This window comes from Zophobas morio, unplaced genomic scaffold (assembly GCF_036711695.1).
Source record: "Zophobas morio isolate AGI-343-1 ecotype UQ-CSIRO unplaced genomic scaffold, CSIRO_AGI_Zmor_V1 ptg000008l, whole genome shotgun sequence".
Classification (NCBI taxonomy): domain Eukaryota; kingdom Metazoa; phylum Arthropoda; class Insecta; order Coleoptera; family Tenebrionidae; genus Zophobas; species Zophobas morio.
The window spans coordinates 15,636,235-15,650,011 of NW_026972113.1; the positions used below are offsets into that span (position 1 = coordinate 15,636,235).

The 13,777-nt window shown below is 32.1% G+C and overlaps 1 protein-coding gene across 1 annotated transcript in view; it reads right to left on the reverse strand.

The window, feature by feature from the left end:
• LOC135125470 (uncharacterized) overlaps positions 1-10,893 on the reverse strand; it is a 57,762-nt gene extending 46,869 nt beyond the window's left edge. The window contains exon 1 of the mRNA XM_064051116.1: positions 10,670-10,893. The gene's annotated coding sequence lies outside the window, so the exon portion shown is untranslated. The remainder of the gene's footprint in view (positions 1-10,669) is intronic.
• Between the last annotated feature and the right edge of the window lie 2,884 nt (positions 10,894-13,777).

Consider the following 13,777-nt stretch of genomic DNA (forward strand, 5'->3'; position numbering starts at 1 on the left):
TGGTTGTTTATTTTAAAAATAGTTTCAAAGAATCTCCGAGATTCCTTGCGTTTGGTTTTTGAAACAGTTTGAAGGAATCTCGGGGACTACTTTTGTTTTGTTTTTGAAGTAGTTTTAATTAAAAAAGATGTGTTTTTACAAGTGTTGTGGACAAATTTTGTGAGTCGCAGGTGTATTTTTTTTTATAAATATGCAAAATTTTGGGGTTTCTGGTGCTTTTATTGATAATCTTGAGGATTCCTGGTTTGGAAGAAATTTAGACTCTGGGTAACTTTTTTGAAAGAAATTGAAAGAATCTTGGGAGCTCCTACTTTTCTGTTTTTGTTAAAAAGGTGACAGAATTTTGGGTAATTTTGGACCGTCTGGTGCTTTTTTCTAATAGATTTGAAAAATATTCAGGGTTTCTGTTTTTTTTTTAAAGAATTTGAAAAATTTTTGAAGCCCCTGCTTTTTTATTAAAAAAAAAATTGAAAGAATTTTGGCTGTTCTTGGTGATCCGATTTCTTTTAAAATTGAAAGAATTTGAAGCAGTTTGACAGAATCTTGGAAATTCCTGGTCTCGTTTTTGAAATATGTAATTTGAAAGAATCACGGAACCATTTGTTTTATTTTTGAAGTAGTTTGAAAGCATCTTGGGGACGCCTTGTGTCTTGTTTTTTAAGTAGTTCGTAAGTATTGTCTATTTTTTGAAATAATTTGAAAGCATCACTGAATAATGTGCCTAAATATTTTAGAACTTTTCCTAGTACTGCAACGTTTGATTGCAGCAGTCATATAAACATAAATAGAGACTTCTAAACTTCTAAATTTCCTGAAATTTATAAATATCTGTAAACACCAACTTAAGGAAACGTTGCCTAAAAAAATGTAACACGTTTTTAAACTATCATTATTCTTATTATACTTATTCTGTACATAAAATGAATATCATCAGTTGTGGAATTTTCTTTGTATCGACAACATTAACGGTGTACACAAATTAAAATATTTATGTCCACTTTAAGTAGTATTTGCGCAATTTATTTGCATCTCTTTTGCTTCAACTTTACTGAAAGATATAAATTTAAATTTGTCGCCTTTCGAACCTCATCAGACTTTATAATAAAATGGATTAGAATGGCAACATTATCAGTATTCAAAGAAAAATAACATTTTGCAATAGCAGTAAATAAATAATTAAATAGTGACGACTGATTGTGAATTAATTACGACTAGAATGTGACAACGTGGAAAAAAGATCGTTAACTGTGTAGAATGTATCAATTGAAGACGAGCTCCTTGAAAGCATTCTAAAATTCTTCCGCGTTGTTGCAAATAGTGTTTGATTTTAGCAAGTGAAGACTGAGTCAATTCTGCCACCTATAATTTAACAACTTAACCATAAAGCACGTTAGGCAAACATGTAACAGACGGTAGGCCCCCACATCAACATTTATGTATTTCAATAATCGTAAAGATAAATCTATCGGGTAATATCAATTTTTCATCCTCGCATACATACAAAACAGCACTCTACAGTCATAACTGTATACTAAACATCAAAAAGTCACAGTTTATGATAATTTATAATTTGAGCCGGTTTCAGCTCCACCCAGTATCGCCTAAGGTAAACAACTTCTTAACCTCTGGTCACCAAAATCCATGAATTCAGACGAATTTCACTTTTGCCGGTCGATCTGTTTTTTTCCGACTTTCACCAGCAATTTTCAACGCTTGTTTGTACCAACTGTGGGTGGAGACTCGAATAATATACCTATTATGACGTGCGATGTTGGGTGGGGTACCAAACAATGGTTTTTGTCGGAACGAGAAGTTACAGTTTCGCCCTTCGTAATATTTGTCGCAGATGCAAAGATCTGCCGAGGAATGAGTAAATATTTACAGTCTAATTTTAAAAATCATTTTATGTGCATCTAGAGGTTACGTCAGTCGATTTACGCAAGTGGTAGAATTTGGAAAGTCTGTGAACGAGGAAAAAAGCGTATGAAAGCCGAAAAAAAATTAAGAATAAGCAAAAGCGTGATGTAACGATTAAACGAATGACTTACTAAATTTTTCTTTCGTTTTAACGTTTGTTCTCCTTCTAACTACTTGATAACAGCTACCGTTAGACGAAAATCGGGGCCAGACGGCGCAAAGTATGCCAAAAACTGTACCGTGGTTGTGGAAAGAAGTGAAACCATTCGCCCAACAGGTAAGAAACAGGTGTTCGAAAGGGTCTGTTTGCACCTGCACGTCATCCACGTTGCACTCACGTTTTATTTTTGGAAGTATTGAAAGCGTGCGCTATATTTGATCGAGTAAATAAATTATGAAGTATTTATAACATGGATGGATTGCCAAATGGGGTCGTGGAAGGGGCCCCTATGACGAAAATTGGGTGTGAACGAGATGAGGGTTCGAAAAAATTGGGTCAAGTTTGAAGGTTGCCGAGTTTAAACAGTGTCAAACAAATATTTGGAAATTGGTGAGCGATAAAACTGGTAAAAAATGAAATAAAACAGTTCGGCCAATTTTTAGCTGCTACTTTCAGATCCGGAACATTTGAGTTGTTTTTGAAATAGCTAAGTCAATTTGTTTTCTGTATTTTAAACTGTAAAATTTTTACCACGTTGAGATATGCTCAGAACTACTAGAGTAGTTTCGGTTTAAGAATGAATAAACTATTGAAGAATTTTGAATTATTTTAACTGTGAAGGGAAAACTAAAGTCCGCCATCTATCAATATCCAAACAGAAGACACATTTTTCTAAAGTGAAATTGAAATTTGATTACTTTTTTTATAAATTCCGAAATTACGAAATTATTTGAAACTACATACTTAAAAAAAACACAAGGTATCCCGAGATTCTTTCAAACTTCTTCACAAACAAAACCCAGAAATATGAAACGTTTTTAATCGGAAATTCGCGACCGTGAGAACAATAAAAAGTTATAACAAGTTTTTAAATGTCCTAATGTTGCTAACCTTTTTATTAAATTCCCTATCACTACTAAAACTACTGCGAAAAATTAAGAGCCATTTTACGTAATTTTCGAGATGTCTGCGATTTTTTTTTTTTCATCTTTATAATCAGTTTTTCTATATATGAAATTTAGAGACTTTGAACTTTCATAATATTTGGAATATTTTCACAAATTCAGTAAAATGTTTAGAAATTCTAGAATTGAGTAAATTTTTGAAATTTCCAGAAGTTCCAGATTTTCTAAATTTATAAAAATATCAGTTTTCGGATATGCCAGAATTCCACATTTTCCTCAGTTTTCAAGATTTCTAGGTCTTCCAAATTTTTCACATTCTCTAGATATTTCCAGATATTCTGAAATTAATAGACCCCAAGAGTCTTTAAATCTTTGAAATTTTTGGAATCTATGGAATCTTTAGAATTCCTGAGATGTATGAGATTATAATTAGGGTGTTCAACACCCCTAATGCTGATACGATTTATAAAAATTAAACGAAGCATTCTTCAGATTTTTACGATTTTTAGGATTTTTGTTTCGTTTAGAGTCTTTGGAATCTTTAAAATTTTTCTGATGTTAAAAGTTCATCCATTTTATACAAATTATAGAATCTTTAAAATATTTCAAACATAATTTTAAAAACCTTTTGAGTCCTTGCTAGTATTTAGAATCTTCAGAGTTTTCAGAGTCCTGAGAGTCTTAACAATCTTTGGAAATTTGGATACTTCAAAATTACTAGACATTTTAAAAAGTTTACAATTTTTATAATTTCTACGAACATTAATACTTCCAAGATCTTTAAAATTTTTAAGATTTTGTTGGATGTTTCTTCTATTTAGAACCTAAAACTTTAGTTTATTGAGCATCTTTGGTGTCTTTACAATTCGCAAATTCTACTGTATGAAAATTTTAAGATTTTTAGAGAGTTTTTAGAATTTTTGAAAGGTTTGAAACGTTTTAAATATTTCGAACATTTGGGAACTTTGGAATTTTTAGAATATCTGCAATATTAAGATTTAATAAACTTTTAAAATTTTGAGATATACGTAATACTTTTTTATTTTCTTTTAATTTTTGGGAATTTTCGTAATTTGCAAAATGTTCAAAATTTCCAGAATGTTCAGATTTTCCAGATTAGCCCAATTTTTTAGATTTTCCGAAGTACATAAAGTAACCAGAATTTCCATATTTTATTAAATTTCTAAAATTATCAGGGTCCAGTTATACCAGAATTTTGAAATTCAACTATTTTCAAGATTTCTAGGTCTATCACATTTTTCCCACACTTTCTAAATTTTTTCCGATTTTCTAAAATTTATATATCTCAAGAGTCTAAATCTTTGGAATTATTGGAATCTCTGAAATCTTTACAGTCTCCAAGATTTATAAGATTAGGATGTTCAAGGCCTGCAGTGCTTTTAGCATTTATAAAAATTAAAGAAGGCATTTTTCCGGTCTTTACGATTTTTAGGTCTTTAAGATTTTTGTTTTCTTTAATGTCTTTGGAATTTTTAAAATCTTTGGCATTTTAAGAGTTCACGCGATTTTTACAAGTTTTACAATCTTTGACTTTTTGAAATTTCTCTAGAACCTTTAGACTCTTTAAACAGATTTTTACATTTTTCTAATTTTTAGGATTTTTGGTTTGTTTAGAGTCTTTGGAAATTTTAAAATGTTTCTGATGTTAAAAGTTCATGCGTTTTATACAAATTATAGAATCTTTGAAACATTTGGAACATAATTTTAAAACCGTTTAGAGTCCTTACGAGTATTTAGAATCTTTAGAATTTTCAGAGTCCTGAGAATCTTAACAATCTTTGGAAATCTGGATACTTCAGAATTACTAGACATTTTATAAAGTTTATAATTTTTATAATTTCTACGAACATTAATACTTCCAAGATCTTTAAAATTTTTAAGATTTTGTTGGATGTTTCTTCTATTTAGAACCTAAAACTTTAGTTTATTTAGCATCTTTGGTGTCTTTAAAATTCGCAAATTCTACTGTATGAAAATTTTAAGATTTTTAGAATTTGTCGAGTCTTTACAATTTTTGAGAGGTTTGAAACGTTTTAAATATTTCGAACATTTGGGAAACTTTGGAATTTTTAGAATATCTGCAATCTTAAGATTTTGTAAACTTTTAAAATTTTGAAATATAATACTTTTTTATTTTCTTTTAATTTTGCAGAATGTTCAGATTTTCCAGATTAGCCCAATTTTTCAGATTTTCCGAAGTGACCAGAATTTCCACATTTTATTAAATTTCTATAATTACCAGGGTCCAGTTATACCAGAATTTTGAAATTCAACTTTTTCGAATATTTTCAAGATTTCTAGGTCTATCAAATTTTTCCTACACTCTCTACATTTTTTCAGATTTCATAAAATTTATATATCTCAGGAGTCTAAATCTTTGGAATTTTTAAAATCTCTGAAATCTTTACAGTCTCCAAGACTTATAAGATTAGGGTGTTTAAGGCCTTCAGTGCTTTTAGCATTTATAAAAATTAAAGAAGGCATTTTTCCGGTCTTTACGATTTTTAGGTCTTTAAGATTTTTGTTTTGTTTAAAGTCTTTGGAATTTGTAAAATCAAGATTTTTATTTTTACAAGTTTTATAATCTTTGGCTTTTTGAAATTTCTCTAGAACCTTTAGACTCTTTAAACTATTAGAAATAGAATTTTAGCTTTTGACCCCTTAGAGTCCTTGGACAATTTAGAGCCTTTAAAATCTTTAGTCTTTAGACTCTTTTTCCAATCAATGGAAATTTTAAATACTTTGGGAATTACTAGGAGTTTTATAAAGCTTAAAATTTCTGCAGGCTCTTTAAAAATGTTTAAGATTTTATAGGATCTTTTTTAAATTTAGAACGTTAGGACTTTATTTAGAATCTTAAGCGTCTTTACATTCGCAATTTCTAGTGTATGTAATCCGTGAAAGCTTCCATACTTTTTGAAACTGTGGAATCTTTGAAATCTCTAGAATCTAGAATCACTAGAATTTCTATAATCTTTAGAGCTTCCAGATTTTCATTATTTAATTATAAACAAAAAATAATACCAATCAAAGAAAATCCATTATATATATTTTGTTCATTTTTTGTAAAAGTAAGCCAAGTTTACATTTTTTCTAGTTTTACGAGCAAAGAGTAACCCCGCCCACCCACCCCTTCATCATTCCAGTGACTACTCTTTCTTCAATTCTATATTAGCAAGTTTAACATTTACCAAAATCAGTCTTATCTTATCAAGTAGCAGGCCCGCCCACCCGCCCTCTATTTTCTTAGAAGGTATATCATCTGCCACAGTCAGTCTTATCTTAGCTAATACTAGCGCCACCCTTTATTTTATTTTTTAAAGAGTATGTCATTTACTAAAATCAGTCTGACTGTAACAAGTACTAGCCGCGCCCCCCAGCCCTCTATTTGCTACAATCAGTCTTATGTTAGCAAGTACTAGTTAAGATACAACTGATTTTGGCAAATGACATACTTTCTAAGAATAGAGAGGGAGGGTGGGCGGGGCTAGTATCTGTCAAGATAAGATTGATTTTGGCAAATAAGATATCTTACAAGAAAAGAGCGGGCGGGTGGGCGGGGCGAGTACCTGATAAGATAACATTGTCTTTGGCAAACCTTCTAAGAAAAGACAGGGTGGGTGGGCAGGGTTAGTAGTTGCTAAAATAATCGTTACAGTCTCCAAGACTTACAAGATAATAATAAGAAGATTTCAGATTTTTTTTTAATTTTTAGAATCTTCGGGATTTTGAGAGTTCACGCGATTTTTACTAGTTTTAGAATCTTTGGCTTTTTGGAATTTGTCTAGAACCTTTAGAATATTTTAAGTATTCGAAACAGAATTTTAGCTTTTGACCCCTTAAGAGTCCTTAGATCTTTTAGAGTTTTTAAAATCTTTAGTCTTTTGAGTATTTAGTCTTTAGATTCTTTAGAGTCTTTCCAATCTATGGAAATTTTGAACACTTTGGGAATTACTAGGAGTTTTATAAAGCTTAAAATTTCTGCAATTTCTAGGATCACTAGTACCCGCAGGTTCTTTAAAATTTTTAAGATTTTATTGGACCTTTTTTATATTTAGGACGTTAGAACTTGAATTTATTTAGAATCTTAAGTGTCTTTACATTCGCAATTTCTTGTAAATGTAAACCGTGAAAGCTTTTATACTTTTTGAATCTTTCAGACCACTGAAAACTTTTGAATCTTAAGAATTTCTAATTTTCTAGAATCTAAAATCACTAGAATTTCTATAACCTTTAGAACTTTCAGATTTTCATTAGTTTTATATACTTGAGTACCTATCTCTTGAATTTTAAATATTTGGAACGATATTCCTAATATCCATACAAAAATTGACCTAAACGTCGGAAACGAGAGACCTATGTTTTCGTATTCTAGGGGTCATGAGGCGTCAATTTTCGGGAAAACATTCCAGGTACACTTTTACAACACCTTGCCAAAATTAAAATAAATATCTCTTTCTAGATAACATTACTACACTGTAGTAATTATTTGTAAGTAAACCATTCAAGCAATTACTATGCCACCCATTCATCCCCCCTTTCCATTTCATCACCCATTAAGTCCCATTCATAAACACATCATTTTTCCACCGCAAATTCATTCCCATTCTTCTCACACTATCTGCCACTTTATAAAAATCCGTACGCACTCCTCATACATTAACATCTAAAGGCGTGTCCACATTCCACAACTTTGATCGAACGTGCATGTAAATATTTTTTTTTTTTTCATTTGCGGCTTGTAAACAACACAAGAGTCACCTTGAAGCAGGGGCGGCTGGTCAGGGGCGGCAGGGTCGGCCACGCCGTACCAGTCATTTTAAAATACTTAGTAAGCGTTGAAATTAGAAAATAAAAAAATAAATAAAGTTTGAATGTACGTTAGGATAGATCATATATATTAAAAATATATTTTATTATGTTGTAGGTACAAAATAAAGCATTTGTTGCTAATTTTAAATGCTGATAAACACGCTTTGCCGGCGAGATTTCGGCAAGCCGTACCCAGGAATGCATTATGCTCGATGTTTCGACTTCGTAGCAGCTTACGGTTTCATCGTTCTCTTTGTCTAGTACACTGTAGTAGACAAAGACCTGGCGGAACGTATGTTGTGCCAGGTCCGGCGAAATCCTCCTTCGCCGTACCCAGCAACGCGAATTTAGTTTTTAAAACGCTTAATATTTAAGATAGCTAACCAAATTACAAAACAATAACGGCTTCGATGTTCTTCAGTGCATACTATTTTTTTTTAAATAATAATTGTCGATTTAATACATTTTTCTGTCTATGAATAATAAACGAAAAAAATTACATTAAATTATCTAAAATTTTATTTTTCGTACATAACTTAGCTACACCATAAATGCGCTTTTTCTGTATTTTTAGCATCTAAGCGTTTTCAGATATTTCAGAAACGAATTTAAAGTTTTAAATCATTTTAATTTTTCAATTATTCAATTAATTTATTTGACAATTTGTCATATACATTAAAAATAAATAAATGTAAATGAAGATAGTTAACAGTTGGTACTTTTATTATTACTTTTTTTATATTTTTTAACTGCATGTCATTATTTAATTATTATTATTTAATTGTGGATGTCCGGGGTCGGCAAGCCGTATAGCCGCCGGTCGACGCGGAACTCAGTAAAAATAATGTTTTCGGTGGTTCTCAATTAATGATAAAGCAGAACAAGTAGAATTAAGGATTAATAGTATTTGGAATCAAACTGACATAGTCAATTTCCTATAAAAAATTATTTTAACAGGTCGAAACATTTGAGATGTTTTGTACATCCTGGCACGTAAAATGTCAGTGGTTAATGAGTAGCAGCCATACATTACGAAAATATATAACACCAAGGTGTAGACTCAAAATATTTGGCCGACCCGAAATTTTGACCCACCAGCCGCCACTGCCTTGAAGGCGATCAAATATTTTCACAATATGACACTGTTTTACAGAAAAAAGACCCATCTCTAGAGCTGATTACCAATTCAAATTTCAAAATTGCTATGTTGCTATGAATTTACAATGGAGATAGAGACTTACGAAATTCAATGCTAATCTCCATGTCGTAAAATAAATCACAGAATCGTGTTGGTGACAGTTACTGGAATTTTTTTATTGGTTGGCAGAACTGTTTGGGAGGGAAATTTGAGATGGTTACGCATAAATTTCGACATTGTGTGGTTAAATAATGATTTAGTGTTTTGAGTGGGTTGATTTGATCGTTTTGTTGCAGAAATAGTTACAATGTTATTATGCGTTAGATAAAAGTATACCGTATCTTGTAAGAAATAATTTCCTTGTATTTTTGTAGTTTTGTTATAAGTTAGCTTAGCAAAATCGCCATAATGATCTTTTTGCTTATAGAAATCGGAATGAAAGTGAAATTGTTAATTAGGTGTTAATTTCTCTTCATTCAGTATTTGAAAGCTTGAATATCCTCACAAAAACAGTCATGTTTACTTACATGCTCGATTTATAAGTAAGTAAAGTTTCAAGTTTTTTTGTTTAAAAACCCATACGCTATTTGTAAAATAACTACAATTCAGATTCTAAATGACAATTTTAAATACTATCTTCAACACAGTAATGAATCCAAATTGTACCGAATTAAAATGAAACGCTCGTCGTTATTTTAAGTAACACAGAATTAATTCCGGTAGGAAGTAGACAGGTATTGTTTACAAACGGTACGCACTTCCTACTTTATGCTTGACTAAAAAACTTCTACTTTTTTCAGAGTGGTCAAGTACCTGTAGCAGGTACAAACTTTCTTCACACATGACCTACCTGAAATAACGTTGTAGGGTTCTCCCCTATGGTATGTATGTCGAGGAATGAAACAACTCAGGTGGAAATGATAGCAGGTATCTCGGATCTTGAGTGCTTCACTTAATTAATTTTCCGACGTTACATTCTGGCTAACTGAAATAATGACTGTTGCGACAGAAACAATCACTGTGTTTTTGTGATGGACATGTGAAGATATTCAGAATTTGACAAAGTTGATAATCTTGATTGATATCCTGAATATTACAAAACGATAATCTTATCCGACCAATTTAAAATAGTAATAACATGATTGATAAAGTATGTGTTAATAAACTGTGCTCTAAACTTGATTAAAAAAAATTAGAGGTAGTAGTAGTCATTTTGTTAATGTTCATTGTTTCAGAACTGGCACTATACACAACATGTTTTGGACATTTAAATTTAGAATTCGTTCCACAAACACTTCTAAAACAAATATAACGATTTTCACCAAAAAATCCAAACAATTACAAATATCCCAATTTCGACCTCGAGTTTCCGCCAACTTCCCGGTTTTCGTCACACATACTAAACACGAAAATTGTTAATTTCCAGACAATTTCTTATCACAACACACCTCGTAACTACACATAGATAAAACTTAAATATTGCCAATGCCAACAGCGGTGACTCTATTGTTATTGCAGTTTTCGCCGAACAATAAATAAAACCAACCCACACAACTTGACAGTTACAAATTCACAAATTAATCACCCGAAAACTTTGATCTTTCATAACGGCTTTTTCTCTCCATATAATCATCACTAATACCAAAAAATTTTTTGTATCTGTGTCTGTCTGCCGCAAACTTCACCCACACTTAATAAACTATAAAACACCCTTACCAAATTTTTCACAAGACGCGTATATCCCCGATAAAAATCCACTTGGGACACCACCAGCAGACACAATTCACAAATGTCAATTCGAGGTCCATTTCCTTTCGGAAACTCTAAAGCGAGAGAAAATTCGTATTTTCACGCACGGAACACCGATCAACACACACGGTTTAGCCTCGGTTGAGAAGTAAGAACCGCGTCTTTCGAACCGACCGCGTTGGGGCCTCCACTCTCCCTCCCTCGCGTTGACCGTGATTCTGTACCATGGTCGATGGTCGACAAAGTTTATTTTACCATTTTACCTGTTGATGGGCCTACGGCATACGTTGCGCGTGTGTGCGATGGGCGTTGTGGACGGGAAGATGGATTGTGCGTTTGTGACAGGGACAAGAGGGCAAGGGGAGATAATCTGAACCAAGAAACTTTATTACTTACCTGTAATGATTGTGCAGGGGGTTTCAGCTCAGCTGGTTAAATTACGTCAAAATCTACTGTTTCGACGTAAAACGAATCCCAAAATAAGAGGATTTTATTGAAAGTGTAGCAAAGAGTCTCATTTCCAAAAATCATAGTCCACATTTGTATATTTTTCATTTTATAATATTACGAACTTGCCTCTCCCCTGAAGCACAGTCAGTTAAACAAGGGCAGTTTTTTTGATAAATCACAAAAACTGACTACCCACAGAATTTATTTTTTCTTGATAACATGTTTTTAAACCATTTTGGCCAATGGGTTTTGATGATGATCCCTGATATATTATTAGAAGAGTTTTGGAAGAAAAGCGGCGAAAGAATACTAGTTCTAGTTATAAAAGTGACTATTAATATTTGGGATTTTTTTGTCAGGTTGGCAACCTATTTAAAATTGTATGAAGGCATACCTGACTGTCAAAGTGACATTTACTTTTTTCCTTTTTGTTTTAATATGTGTAGATTTCTTTTGACAACATGAAACTTAAAAAAACATGTTTAAAATGGAACTAACTAACTTAACTTGATAACTAGAAAAATTCACTATTTCTTATTGTCGAAATAAGTCTGCACTTATTAGGAAAAAAAGGCAAAATGTAACCCCACCCACCCGCCCTATCTCAATTGTGATGATTTTTTTTTATTCGTCGTAAGCCAAGGAGGCGGAGCTTCACTGCAAAATCCTTATTTCTCTACGAGAAATACATACATACATAGCCTGATCTAAATAGTAATGAAGTTTTCATTCGTTGTCAGACCTAGGGGAGGCGCCTAATTGCAAAATCCATATTTCCTTGCAAAAATAGGTATACCCTTTTAAACGTGTTTTCAGTTTATAAGAATAAAAAAAATGGGCGGGGTTTATATTTTGCCTTTTTTTCTTAATATATATATAGTATTCTTTGACCAACACGATAGGTACTCAAAAACATGTTATTAATTTCTTGTAAAGAAATAAGTATTTTGCAATTTAGCTCCGCCCCCGTGGTTCACGGGGAATAAAAAAATTATCACAATCGAGATAGGGCGGGTGGGCGGGCTTACATTTTGCCTTTTTGTTTTAAAATGTGGAGACTTCGTTTCGCAACATGAAACTACGAGAAATTTTTAAAATACTTATTTAGTTTATAAGTATATATAAATTTACAACATCTTAAAAGTTGAAAGCAGTTTTATATTGGAAGTTCTAAAAATTTTAGCTTTTCTAAAAACTCGAGATGAACGAAAAGATTTTTATTACACGTTGTTATCTTGAAAATTGTTTTAGAATCTTTAAAATCGTGATCGAATTTTGAAGATCTTAATTTATAATGCATTCAAAATTTTAGATTTTTAAATTTGTAGAATTATTAGAATTAGTAAAACAGTGTAAAACCTTTGGATTCTTTGGAATACTTAAAGAAGTTGAAATTTCTGGATGTTCTGAAAACGTTGCAATATTTTTTTAAAAATTCACTGGACTATTGTTGCAAGTTGTAGATAAGTATTTAATTTTTGGATTTTTTTTTAGAAATTTTTTCGGATTCTTAAGGATTTTTTCGTATTCTACCCGATTCTCTAGGGGTCTCGCGGATTCACAGGGATTCTCTCGGATTGTTTCGTTTTGTCTCACATTTTTTCGCATTTTCTCGAATTTTCTCCGATTTTCCTTGAATTATTTTGTGTTCTCTCGGAATTTTCCAGTTTCTTCAGAATTCATTCGGATTCTCCCAGATTTTTTTCGTATTCTCTCGAATTCTTTTGAATTCCATCGGGTTTAGGAATTTCTCGGATTCTTTCCTCTTCTCCTGCTGATTCTCTCGTATTCTTCCGTATTCTCTAAGATTTCGCTCGGATTTTTTCGGATTCTTTCGAATTATCTCCGATTATCTTGTGTTTTTTCGTATTCTCCAGGATTCTTTCAGATTTCTCGGATTCCATCGGCTTTTCTACGTTTTCCTTGAATTATTTTGTGTCCCCTCGGAATTTTCCAGTCTCTTCAGAATTCGCTGGAATTCTCCCGGAGTTTTTCGTATTCTCTGTCATTTTCGGATTCTTTCGGATTCTTTCCTTTTCTCTTGGATTCTTTCGTATTAGCTCGTATTTTTTCGAATTTTTGCGTATTCTATCATTTTTTTTTGGATTTTTATCAAATTTTCTAGAAGACTGTCGGATTCTTTTGGATATATTCGTATTCTCCCAAATTCGCTCGGATTCTCTCGAATTTTTTCGTATTCTCTGTCATTTTTTTGGATTCTTTCGAATCTTCTTTCGAATTTGTTTGTATGTTATTGGATTCTCTAGAAGTCGATTCTCGTGGATTTTTTCGTATTCTCCCGGATTTTTTCATATTCTCTTGGATTTTTCCGGATTCTATCGGGTTCTCTAACAATTTGTCCAATTATTTCAGATTCTCCCGGATTCTCTTGGATTCACTCGGATTGAGTCGGATTCCTCGGATGTTTGCGTCTTCTTTCCAATTTTTTCGAATTTTGTCCCATTCATTAGTAGTCATTCGGATTCTTTCGGGTTTTCCGGGTTCTTTCTCATTCTCCCCGCTTTTCTTGGATTTTTTCGTATTTTCTCGCATTCTTTCGATTTTTTTTTTGGATTTCATCCTTTTTTAGAAATGCTTAAGGGTTCTTAAGGATTTTTTCGTATT